This window comes from Halichoerus grypus, chromosome 3 (assembly GCF_964656455.1).
Source record: "Halichoerus grypus chromosome 3, mHalGry1.hap1.1, whole genome shotgun sequence".
Taxonomy (NCBI): domain Eukaryota; kingdom Metazoa; phylum Chordata; class Mammalia; order Carnivora; family Phocidae; genus Halichoerus; species Halichoerus grypus.
The window spans coordinates 33,773,099-33,785,963 of record NC_135714.1 but is presented as its reverse complement, the minus strand read 5'-3'; the positions used below and the strand labels follow the sequence as shown (position 1 = coordinate 33,785,963).

Genomic DNA, 12,865 nt, shown 5'->3' with positions numbered 1-12,865 from the left:
GTTTACTGTAAACACAATTGTTTTGGGAGCAGCCAAATGAGAGGTTATCAGAAAGCTGTCCAGAGTTTATTTTAACACTGCAGGGTAACAGCTGCTCTTCTCACTAAAACCTCAGTTGGCTTTCTGTTCAAGCAGAATTCCAAGCATGTCATGAATTTTAAAGATTTATTTCTTCTTCTTATGTTAGACTTTATTATTATTTTTTATAATTGACACTGCTTTCTTATTTTTAATTTTTATTATTTATTTATTTATTTATTTATTTATTTATTTATTTATTTTGAGAGAGAGAGAGTGAGAGGTAGAGTGTGCACGGGCTAGGGGGTGGGCAGGAGCAGAGAGAGAGGGAGAGAGAGAGAATCTTAAGCAGATTCCATGCCCCACTTGGAGCCCCGGCGCAGGGCTCGATCTCACAACCCTGAGATCATGACCTGAGCCGAAATCAAGAGTCGGACGCTTAACCGACTGAGCCACCTATGTGCCCATTTGCTTCTTTAAATTAACAGATTTTATTTTTTGGGGGTAGTTTTAGGTTACAGAAGAATTGAGCAGAAAGTATAGAGAGTTCCCACATATCCCCACTACCACTCAGACTTTTCCCTATTAACATCTTGCATTTGTTTGGTATATTTGTTACAATTGATGAGCCAATATTGATACATTATTATTAACTAAAGTCCATAGTTTACATTAGGGTTCGCTCTTTGTGTTGTACATTATGTGGGCTTTGACAAATACATAATGATATGTATGTACCATTATAGAGTCACACAGAATGGTTTCAGTGCCCTAAAAATCCTGTGTTCTGTCTATTTGTTCATCCTCCCCTCCCTCTGAATTCCTGGCAACTACTGATCTTTTTCCTATCTCCATAGTTTTACCTTTTCCAGAATGTCATATATTTGGAGTCGTACATTATGTAGCCTTTTCAGATTGGCTTCTTTCACTTAGAAATAGGCATTGAAGATTCCTCCGTGTTTTTTTGTGCCTTGATAGCTCATTTCTTTTTAGTGCTGAATAATATTCTATTGTCTGAATGTGCCACAGTTCATTTATCCATTTGCCTATTGAAAGATATCTTGGGTACTCCTAATAAAGCTGCTATGAACATTCATGTGCAGGTTTTTGTGTGGACATAAATTTTTAGTTCCTTTGAGTAAATACCAAGGAGCATGATTGCTGGACTGTATGGTATAAGTATGTCTCGTTTTGTAAGAAACTGCCAAACTGTCTTCCAAAGTGCCTGCACTATTGCATTTCCAAAAGGAATGAATGAGACTTTGTTTCTCCACATCTTTGCCAGCATTTAGTATTGTCAGTGTTTTGGACTTTAACCATTTTAATAGGTATATGTGGCATTTCTTTGTTATTTTTATTTGCAGCTCCCTAATGATGTATGATTTTGAGCCTCTTTACATATGCTTGTTTACCACCTGTATATCTTCTTTGGTGAGGTATCTGTTCAGATCTTTTGCCCATTTTCAAGTCAGATTGTTCATTTTCTTATTGTTGAGCTCTAAGAGTTCTTTGTATGTTTTGGATGCCAGTCCTTTATCAGATGAGTCTTCTGTGGATATTTTCTTCCAGTTCTGTGGCTTGTTTTTTTCATTCTCTTGACAATGTCTTTCTCATTGCTGAAATTTTTAATTTTAATGAAGTCCAACTTATCACTTATTAATTTTTTCATGGATTGTTGCTGTTGTATCTAAAAGTCACTGCCAACCCAAAGTCATTCAGGTTTTCTCCTTATCTTCTAGAGTGTTACAATTTCATGTTTTACATTTAGATCTATGATCTACAGATATTTTGAGTTAATTTTTGTGGAAGCTGTTAAGGTCTTTGTCTAGATTCATAGTTTGTATATGAAATTACAGTTATCCTAGCACCATTTGTTGAAAAGACTATCCTTTCTTTATTGAAGGGCATTGGCTCCTTTGTCAAAGATCAGTTGACTGTACTTGTGTGGGTCTGTTTCTGGACTCTGTTCTGTTCCATTGATCTATTTGTTTATTTTTTCAACAGTACCACACTGTCTTAATTACTCTAGCTTATAGTAAATCTTCAGTTCAGATAGTGTTAGTCCTCTGACTTTGTTCTTCCTCTTCAGTATCGTATTGGCTATTCTGGACTTTTTGCTTCTCCTTGTAAACTTTAGATCAGTTTATCAATATCTACAAAATAATTTGCCAGGATTTTCATTGAGATTGTGTTGAATCTATAGGTCAGGTTGAGAAGAACTGATATCTTGACAGTACTGAGTCTTCCTATCCATGTATGTGGAATCACTCCATTTATTTAGAACTTCTTGATTTCTTTCATCAGAGTTTTATAGTTTTCCTTATATAGATCTTGTACATATTTTACTAGATTTATATCTAAGTATTTCATTTATTTTGATGCTAGAATAAACAGTATTATATTTTTAATTTTAAATACCAATTGTTTATTGCTGGTGTGTAAGAAAGCAAGTGACTTTTGTATGTTACCATTGAATTCTGCAAACTTGCTATAATTGCTTATTTGATCCAGGAGTATTTTTATTGATTCTTTGGGATTTTCTGCATAGACAGTCATGTCATCTGTGAACACAAAGACAGTTTTATTTCTTCCTTCTCAATCTTTTCCTTTTATTTTCTTGTCTTACCTCACTAGCTAGGACTTCTAGTATGATGTTGAATGGGAGTGGTGAGAAGTATCTTGCCTTGTTCTTGATCATGAGAAAGCATGTAGTTTCTCGCCATTTAAGTATAAGATTAGCTATAGGTTTTTTGTAGATGTTCTTTATTGAGTTGAAGAAGTTTCCCCCTCTAATCCTGGTTTGCTGAGAGTTCTTTTTGTGAGCGGGTATTGGATTTTTATCAGATACTTTTTCTACATCTATTGATATGATCAGGTGATTTTTTTCTTTTTTAGCTTATTGATATGATGGTTATATTAATTGATTTTTGAATGTTGAACCAGCCTTTTAATGGGGATTGTGTTGAATCTCCAGATCAGTTTGAGGAGTATTGCCATCTTACCAATATTAAGAGTTCTGATCCAGGGTGGGTGGGTGTCTCAGTGGGTTAAGTGTCCACCCTCTTGATTTCGCCTCAGGTCATGATTTCAGGGTTGTGAGATTGAGGTCTGAGTCCAGCTTCATGCTGGGCGTGGAGCCTGTTTAAGATTATCTCTCTGCCCTACCGCCCCCCCCCCCCACATGCATATGTATGCGTGCACACGCGCTTGCTCTCTCTTTAAAAAAACTGGAAAAAAAAAAAGAGTTCTGATTCATTAACATGGGATATGTTTCCATTGATTTAGATCCTTTTCTTTTTTAAGATTTATTTAGAGAGAGAGAACAGGGGAGGGGCAGAGGGAGAGGGAGAAAGAGAATCCTAGGCAGAGTCCCCACTGAGCAGGGAGCCTGATGTAGGGCTCGATCCCACAACCCCAAGATCATGACCTGAGCTGAAACCAAGAGTCAGATGCTCAACCGACTAAGTCACCCAGGTGCCCCTAGATCTTTTTAAATTTCTTCAGCAGTGTTTTGGTTTTTTTTAGGCAACAAATCTTGCCCTTTGCTATTAAATTTATTCCTAAGTATTTTTTCTTTTTGATACCTTCATAAAATGGAATCATTTTTAAAATTTCATTTTCAGAGTATTCATTGCCAGTATATAGAAATACAGTTGATTTTTATAAATTGATCTTGTTTCCTTAAGCCTTGAACTTGTTTATTAGTATTGATAGTTTTTTATTGTGTTGTGACTTCCTTAGGATTTTCTATATACCAGATTATGTCATCTGCAAATAGAGATAGTTTCATTTCTTGTTCAGTCTGGATGTTATTACCATTATTTTTTACAGTGATTTGAAAACTTGGCTGTGATATGAGAAGTACAAAGTAACGTGCTTTGGAGTTACTGATGAAATGATCCTATTATGTAGCTTTTGAAAAGAACAAAAGATGATAATTATGAAATTTATCTCCTTATTATCGAGTTAGTTATACAAGTTATACAATCGGTGAGCTTCTTAGCCACTCCTATATCTTCGTTAGGGAAGTGCCTATTCAAATTCTTTGCGTATTTTCATATTGAGTTATTTGTCTGTAAATCCCTTATCAGATATATAATTTGCATGTATTTTCTCCCAGTCTGTGGCTTCTCTTTTCATTTTCCTAAGGCTGTCCTTAAAGCTCAAAAGAATTTATTTGAATTCTGGTTAACATACAGTGTGAAAGTAGTTTCAGGTGTAAGATATTGTAATTCAGTACTTCTATACAACACCCAGTGCTCATCACAACAAGTGCACTCCTTAATCCCCACCACCTATTTCACCCATCCCCCATCCACCTCCCCTTTGGTTCTCTGTAGTTAAGAGTCTGTTTCTTGGCTTGCCTCTCTCTCTCTTTTTTTCTTTTGCTCATTTGTTTCTTAAATTCCACCTATGAGTGAATTCATATGGTATTTGTCTTTCTCTGACTGACTTACTTCACTTAGCATTATACTCTCTAGCTCTATCCCCATCATTGCAAATGGCAAGATCTCATTCTTTTTTATGGCTGAGGGATACTCCATCGTCGCTGTATATCGCATCTTCTTTATCTCTTCATCAGTCGATGGACACTTGGGCTATTTCCATAATTTGGCTATTGTAGATAATGCTACTATAAACATCAGGGTACGTACATTTCTTTGAATTAGTATTTTTGTATTCTTTGGGTAAATACCTAGTAGTGCAATTGCTGGATCATAGGGTGGTTCTATTTTCAACTTTCTGAGGAACCTCCATACCGTTTTCCAGAGTGGCTGCACCAGCTTGCATTCCCTCCAACAGTGCAGGAGGGTTCCCCTTTCTCTGCATCCTCACCAACACCTGTGGTTTCTTGTGTTGTTGATTTTAGCCAATTTAACCGGTGTGAGGTGATATCTTATTATAGTTTTGATTTGTATGACGTTGAGCATCTTTTATGTGTCCATTGGCCATTTCTATGTCTTCTGCCCACTTTTTAATTAGATTATTCATTTTTTAGGTGTTGTGTTTTAAAAGTTTTTAATTGTAACGAAGTTCAGTTATTCAGTCTTTTCTTCTAAAGTTCATGATTTTGATGTTTCTAAGTATTCTCTGCTTAACTAAAGGTCACTGAAATTTTTTTCCTATGTTTCGCTCTAGAACTTTTGTTGTCTCAGTCCTTACACTTAGGGCTTTGGTCCCTTTGGGGTTAAGTTTTGGGTGTGTTAATTTTTTTTCCTCCCATGGATATCCAATTGTCTCAAAACTATTTGCTGAAAAGACTATCTTTTACCTGTTGATATATCTTAGCACCTTTGTAGGAAATCATTTAACCATAATGTAAGAGTTTATCTCAGAACTCTCAGTTCTGTTTCGTTGATTATTTATGCCTGTCCTTATGCTTGTTCCATATTATACTTTACTTAGGTTTGCAGTGCAGTTTTTCTGTGAAAAAGTTTTGTTCAAGAAATAGGGTTAAGTCGCAATATGTCTCTATTTATTTTTACTATCATATCTTTGCTACTTTTCCTCTCCATTCCTATTTGAGTCACTCTCTTAAAAGTACTAGTCTCTGGTTATTTTTCTTTGGGATAAATGTGGAAATTTGAAGTGGTGGATGAGAATGCAAGCCAATTTAGATGGATTTTCTAGATTACTGTATGCATTACTTTAAATAAAAAAATGCTTTGTTTTTCATAAAGATGGTAAGCATTCTAATGCCCATTATCCATTTGAATAAAACAGATTAAAATTTTCCATTACTTCTGTCTTAATCTTTACCAATAACTACTGACTGAAGGATTTGCAAGTTTGGTATATTGTCTCAAGAATTTCAAGAATTTTCGTTAATGATTATATGAATTGGGTCTTTTTTTACACAAAATGATAAATTTCACAAAACTATTATTTTATTAAATGGAAACTATGAATTAAAATATTTTGGGTTTTGGAAACATAGTATGATTTTATGTTTCAAAAAAACTGAACATTTTTCATAGTACAATTAAAATGCCACCTGTATTTTTTTATATTTACCCGTGTTCTTTTTGTCTTTGTGTTAGTATAGTTCCCAATAAGCAATTGTGCAGACATTAAAATAATTGGATTGGAAATATGAAGACTGCAAATTTTTATTTCTTCCTTCATTACAACTGTGTAAAAATTGTGAATAGGTGTGATTTAGAAGGGAAAAAAGGTCAGTGCTTTCTTTGGTGACATTTGGATTCTAGTTGGCCATTTTGTTTTGTTGTTAAGTTATAATTTTGTTTGGGGGATGACTTATTTTTAATGTGAAAAAACATAAAATTTTGGTCTTGGTGAAATTCAGAGACATTTCCTTTCTCTGACATACAGCTGAAAGTTGACTTCTGCTACTGGGGGTTTAATTGAGTATTAAAATCAAAATTAGATCTAGAATATGTTTTTTGTAGTTCTATTAGTAGGTCAAGCCATGCTTCCCAGTTTCTGGAGGGCCCCGTTCAGGATGGCTTCTCTGCTTTTTGCTCTTTCTCGGCACGTCTTCTTATTTCAGCCTGGGTAGACCACCTTGATGGGAGTGGACATATGTGTTACCTGCCCGTTTGCTTTCTTTGGCTGATAATGTCACTGCATAAAAATGCATCCATAGAGAATGTGGAATTATTCTTTTTATTGTTCATTTAAAAGAAAAAGCCAGGGGCACCTGGGTGGCTCAGTTGGTTAAGCGTCGGACTCTTGATTTTCGGCTCAGGTCATGGTCTCAGGGTTGTGGGATGGACCCCCGCGTTGGGCTCTGTGCTTAGCGCGGAGTCGGCTTGTCTCTCTTCCTCTTCTCCTCTCCCCCCTCTCTCTCTCTCAAATAAATAAATAAAATCTTCATAAAAACATACAAGAAAAAGCCATAGGTAAGCTTTCACTTACAACTCCAGGACTCAGGAAGTGGGTATCGTGGATCTTTTAACCCTGCCATTCCTTTAAATCTTTTCTTTCTCTTTGATGCCTTTTAAAAATCTTGGTGACCCATTTGCAGAATGATGAATGGACCCTGTGAGGCATATAGTACTTAAAATATTCTAGGAAAATACGGTCTTGGTCTTGTTTTTCTTAGGGAGCGGAAACAAAATATGGCTGGGTGATAGATAGTAACTTCTTAAGTTTATAGAGAGCCTTGTGCTGACTGATGTTCGGGGAATGATTGAACCCCTGAAGTTTGAGTTGTGGTACGGTGACATCTGTGAAGACCCCGGCCTGTTTATTATCATGTGGTTGCCGATGAAGCAAAATCAAATCAGCTTCGTCCCATTCAGTGAACCAGTACAAGAATGAAGAGAGTATCCAGAACTTGCTTTCATTAGGAGGAAACACATTTTTGTGTAAGTCTGCAGTGGAGATGTTTGTGATAAATATGTTAATAGAGTTTGACATGTTACATCTTTTGATTTTTTTGCTTGTCTTTATAGTTTTTATGTGAAATAATCTGTGAATTATTAGGTTTCCTTTAAAAGCCTTCGAAGATACCATACTTGAGTGACATATAATCAATTGTTATTTATTTTAATGTAATTACTAATATAAGAACAAGCAGTAGTTTCTCAGTCCTATATTGACCTGTAATGAATAAAACATTTAATTTGATTACACTGTCTGAATAAGATCTATATTCATGACACGATAACTGTTCATGACTTCGGAAATTTCCAAATTGATTATTATCTGCTCCAATAAGAATTGATCTTCCCCTTTATTCATAAACAAAAATAGTCTACTGGATGTTTTTATATATAGACGGTATCCAAGCCAGTAATTTATTTAAAAAATGAGTATCAACATCAGTCTAGCTAGCATTAGGAAATTGCTCTGTGTAATTTGCTAGTGTACCCTTTTTAAGAATTGAAGAAAATGGTTTTTCCTGCAGTCATCATGCAGCTGAGGCCCTTCGAGGACAGATTTTAGAATCTTAGTAACTATTCTGTGTTTGGTTTCGTAAGGGAGATTCTTTTGAAGATGTAAGTTTGCAGATGGTTTGTTAATGCTGTGGTTCATTTCTGGTGTCTGGTTAAAGCGTGACAGTAGCTAGGAAAGTAAGAGGATACTAGTGATTTTACCAAAGACTCACCTCAGAAATAAAAAGTGGAGAGTTCCAATCACAACGTTGGGCCCTCAGTGGTTCTAAAATTGGATCAAAAATGACTGCTGTTCTTGAGCAGGCCTGAATTTATGAGTAATAAGAAATGCTGAATTAATTCTACTTAGTTCAGAACAATTCAGTTAAATTCCAAATGAGCGTCTTAAAGTGCCCTGTATGGAAGGTTACTTTGGTAGTTGCTGGAGGGAATAAAATGAAATATCCTGGGGGAAAGACAGCCAGAATAGAAGTCCTTTTGGGAGAGCTAACATTTTTTTTTGAGTATGTCCAGTATGCTAAGTAGTTAAGCACTTTCTCAGCTTTCGATGGGGTGGGGTGGGAGACTTCATTTGATCCTCACAACAGTCCTATGACAGAGAGGCAGTTTTACTCTACATCATAGCTAAAGGAACTTAGGATCGGTGAGATCAAATGGTCTTATCAAAGTCTCACATCTCCTAATTTAAATTTGAATATAATTTTTTTTTTTGAGCTCCATTGTGTATATGCATAAATGAAAGCCCTGCCTATGGAAAAACTCTCTTTATATGTATCTCTTTCTTTATGTATCTTTCATTATTTTTATAATTAATGAGATAATAAAGGCCCAGAGAACTATGAGTAGGATGCTTTGGAATTTCCAAGGAGAGAGTGATTAATATGGATGTGATTAATTTGGAGCTTTTTGTTATTTTTGATAAATTAGGAGGTAGGAAGTTGTCAGTGGATGGGCGTTTTCAAGCCTTTTTACCTGAGGAAAATATCTAACCAGACTCTCAGAGGCAGAAATAAAAATGCAGGGCATGTTTGGGAAGTCCTAGGTTTTATAGCCAAGGGATGTGGCCCACCAACACACTTTATCAACTTGCTGTAAATTACCCAGAGGGATCTGGTTGTGAGGGGAATCAGACACTCCAGGCAGCTACTTAGAGAAGGAAGTAATTAGGTAAGCCGTGGACGTTCCTAACTATCCCTGCATCCCCACTCTGCACTCATTGTTTGAGAACTTCAGGTTTCTTTGTGCTATCATGGGAGTTCCCTAGAATTTGACAATGGTGAAGGACCAACAAAATGTTCAACTCTATGATGGTTTGAGACTCCAGTCTATCTGTTGCTTTCTTGGTATTTTCAACTGCTAGTATTCATAGTTAAGTACTGCTATGGTCTAAATGAATGTGTCCCCCTCCTCTTACCCCCCCCCCATTCATATGTTGAAATCCTGACTTCCAAAGATGATGGTATGAAGAGGGGTTGACTTTGGGAGGTACTTAAGTCAGAAGGGTAGAGCCCTCATGAATGGAATTAGTGCCTTACAAAAAAGGTTCCAGAGAGATCCCTAGCCCTCTTGACCTGGTGAAGACGCAGTGAGAAGGCCAGCTATGAACCAGGAAGAGGGCCCTCACCAGAAGGCAACTGTGCTGACACCATATTCTGGGATTTCCCAGCCTCCAGAACTGTGAGAAATAGATCTCTGTTATTTATAAGCCATCCAGTCTGTGGTATTTTGTTTTGGCAGCCCAAAGGGATAAGACAAGTACCTATGAGATGTTAATCCCCAACCTTAGCCCCTTTCTTTTCCTGAGCTTGTATCTTAGACAAAGAATATAGAAAGAAGTAAAAGGTCAGCCACACAGAGCCTTTACGAAGCTGTAATCCCCAGCCTTCATCTTTGCTGTAAGATGTTTCTGGTTTGGTTCACGTAATCTCTGTTGTCTAGAAGAACTTGGCTTAGTCTGCGATGGATTGGTTGTCTGACCTGTGATTCAGTTTGAGACAAAGCAGGTCAGTTTTGATACCCGTAACCATGCAGAAAAGGGACTACAGTTTGAGATTAAATTATCTTCTAAAATAGATACCAGTGAAGAGCAATTTGGCAATATATTTCAAAATTTAAAATCACCAGCAATTTTATAAATAGGCTCACTTACAACTATGCCAAGATATTTGTACAAGTTACAATATAGCATGTTTATAGAATGAAGTATGTGTGCTGATTTGAAATAATTTTATATATATAAAATATAATATATAATATAATAATATATATGTACATACACATACTTATCTATACATATGTTCATGTATCTATATAAAATGAAAAAACGTTTTGCAGAATCATATGAATACCGTTCTCTTTTGTCTAAATCTTTTTAAAAAGATATATATGCTGGCACATATACTTTTTCTCTAAAAAGATATGAATGTTAATACACTGGAAAATTTTTCTTTTTCTTTCTTTTACGTACTTGAGTTTTCTCACCATGTTTATTTATTCATTTTCCTTCCTTTTAAAAAAGAATCAGGAGCTAACTGGGAAGTATGGTCACGGACCATTTTCCTTCATTGTGTTTGAATGTAGTTTATAAAACCCTACTAAGTGTTTTTATTTTTTATTTATTTTCCTACTGTTTTTAAAAACACAATACATTTTTCTCTAATATTCATTTGTTAGACTTTCTTGTCCTCTTTGCATGCTGAGGAAGGGGGTGATCTTTGTGGGAAAAGTGGTAAAGTATGTGCTAAGCCAGCAAACATTCCCTTGAAAGCTTATTAGTTAAAACACTGAGTTGAGCAAGAGAAAGGAGAAAGATATTTACCAAAGGTGATTTGAAGGACAAGAATCCCATCTTGTGTCTGAAAGTGTACCTTCATGCTCAGTTTGTTTGCTTTAAATATGGGCTTTGGACTGAACTCTGTTTGCTTTTCAGACCACAAGGCTGGAGGTGGTCATGAAAGTCTCTCAAATCCGATTGCTAATCAGGAAAGCTGTTTGCTAAGAAAGGCACGCCTGCTTGGAGTAGAAGTAATGACTGATGCATAGATAAAGCCAGTGTGCCTTTTAAATATCTTTGGACTTCTGTGTCTAGATTTGCTTTTCTCTTAATTAAAACCCCTAGACACGGGCCATAGGTCAAAGGAGATGACTTCTTTAAACTCTTCCAATAATAATTACTGCTTAAGGTTTTTTTTTTTTAAAGATTTTATTTATTTGAGAGAGAGCTTGAGAGTGCACAAGCAGTGGGGAGGGGCAGAGGGAGAGGGAGAAGCAGGCTCCCCGCTGGCCAAGGAGCCTTATTCCAGGCTTGATCCCAGGACCCTGAGATCCTGAGATCCTGACCTGAGGCAGACGCTTAACTGACTGAGCCACCCAGGCACCCCAATTACTGCTTAAGTTTTCAGCTCTTGATAGGCTTGTCTGAAGACTGATTGATTTGTTTCTCTAGGGTGTGATTTGCCTCCTTTGGTTCCAGTTTGCTGAAATTTAATAATAATGAGGAAGATGACAATTTTTTTTTTTTTTTTAAAGAATGTAGGCAGTGGTACTCTGGAGAATAAGCCCATGGTAATACCCCTTATCTATATGTATTTCAATCTCTAATACTTGATGTTTCATTTTTTAAAAAATAAACAGAGCCATGTATTTTTTCTAGATTCAGAAGAATTTTAGTAACTTCTTTTTTCCTAAAATGGTTTGATGAATAGCTCATCAGGGTCAGTAATATTTATTTTCGCCTTGTCTTCCTTTCTTTTTGTATAGATTATGTACTGATATCTGTCCGTCTTATGCCAAGTCATGTCAGGAAATATAATCCCCATGTTTTAAAGTACTTTGAACCATAGTGTAGGAATTGTAATCTATTAGGGAGATTAAGGAGACAGTTTCCAAAATACATATGTATGTCTATATTTGTATATGTATGTGATGTTTGTATGCAATTGATTATGTTTATAATATAGAAAAGTCTGAAACAATAACTATGACACTGGATATCATGAAAGAGAAAAACCGATATAACCTTCAATAAATACTTAGTTCCCACAAGAACCTGATAATTTAAGAACTCACGGTAACCAGTGTGTAATATGGGGATTACAAACTCAAATACCTACCAGGACTTGACAGAAAAGTAAACAAGTGAACTGGAGTATAAAGGGGGTGGGGGGAAAGAGCATAGTTACCACTTGGCTATTCAAGAATGAGGGTCCAGTGTTGCCTGATGTCCCACTATTTCAAGAGAGGGCAGAAATGTGGATTTTTATGTGACTGCTCCCAGTTTTTTTAAGTGTTGAAAATACATTTATGATAATTAAAACCTGTTCTTTCATGCTCTGCTATGATGTTCTTTTCAGCAAGTTTTATAATTGCTTTCTATACGGTAGGTGGCATGGGGCTGAGAATTGTATGGCATGGCCCTTGCTTTCTAGGGATGCCCAGTCTAGCTGGGCCAGTATGATGTGGAACAGTTGGTACCGGTGGTAAAGGCCTCAGGAACCCCGAGGGGGTAGAAGTCAGTATGAGCTCGACCGTCTCGGGAAGACTTTTTAAAGGAAGTGGCATCTGCTGTGAACCTTGAAGGGCCTGGGTCTTGAGATTTAGGACAATGGAGAGCCAAGGTGGAGTGATGGGAAGGTGTATGAGGTCTTGGGCAGGTGTACGCACGCAAGGAGGAGGGCTTCGGAGCAGGTCTGTGCTCTGGAGAGAGACCCACGGGGAGCAAGGGATGTGATGATGGGAGAGTGTTCTGAACACCAGTCCTGCTGTGGTTTGTAGGATAAAGAGAGAGAGAGAGAGAAGGGGGAGCACTGAGGACAGGGAGAGCAAATTCCAAACTTTCCCAGCCATCTAGGAATGAGGAGAGGGTCTGGGCTGGGGCTTAGTCATTATCAATGAAAAGGAAGAAATGGAGACATGTTTTCCAGTCCATCAGAAAACCTTCTTGACTTGGCCTTCAGAACGTATCCATTGTTGCCACCTTGACCCAA

General features: G+C 36.8%; 1 protein-coding gene across 8 annotated transcripts in view; it reads left to right on the top strand.

The window, feature by feature from the left end:
- APBB2 (amyloid beta precursor protein binding family B member 2) overlaps window positions 1–12,865 on the top strand; it is a 353,214-nt gene that overhangs the window by 69,562 nt on the left and 270,787 nt on the right. The window lies entirely within an intron of this gene.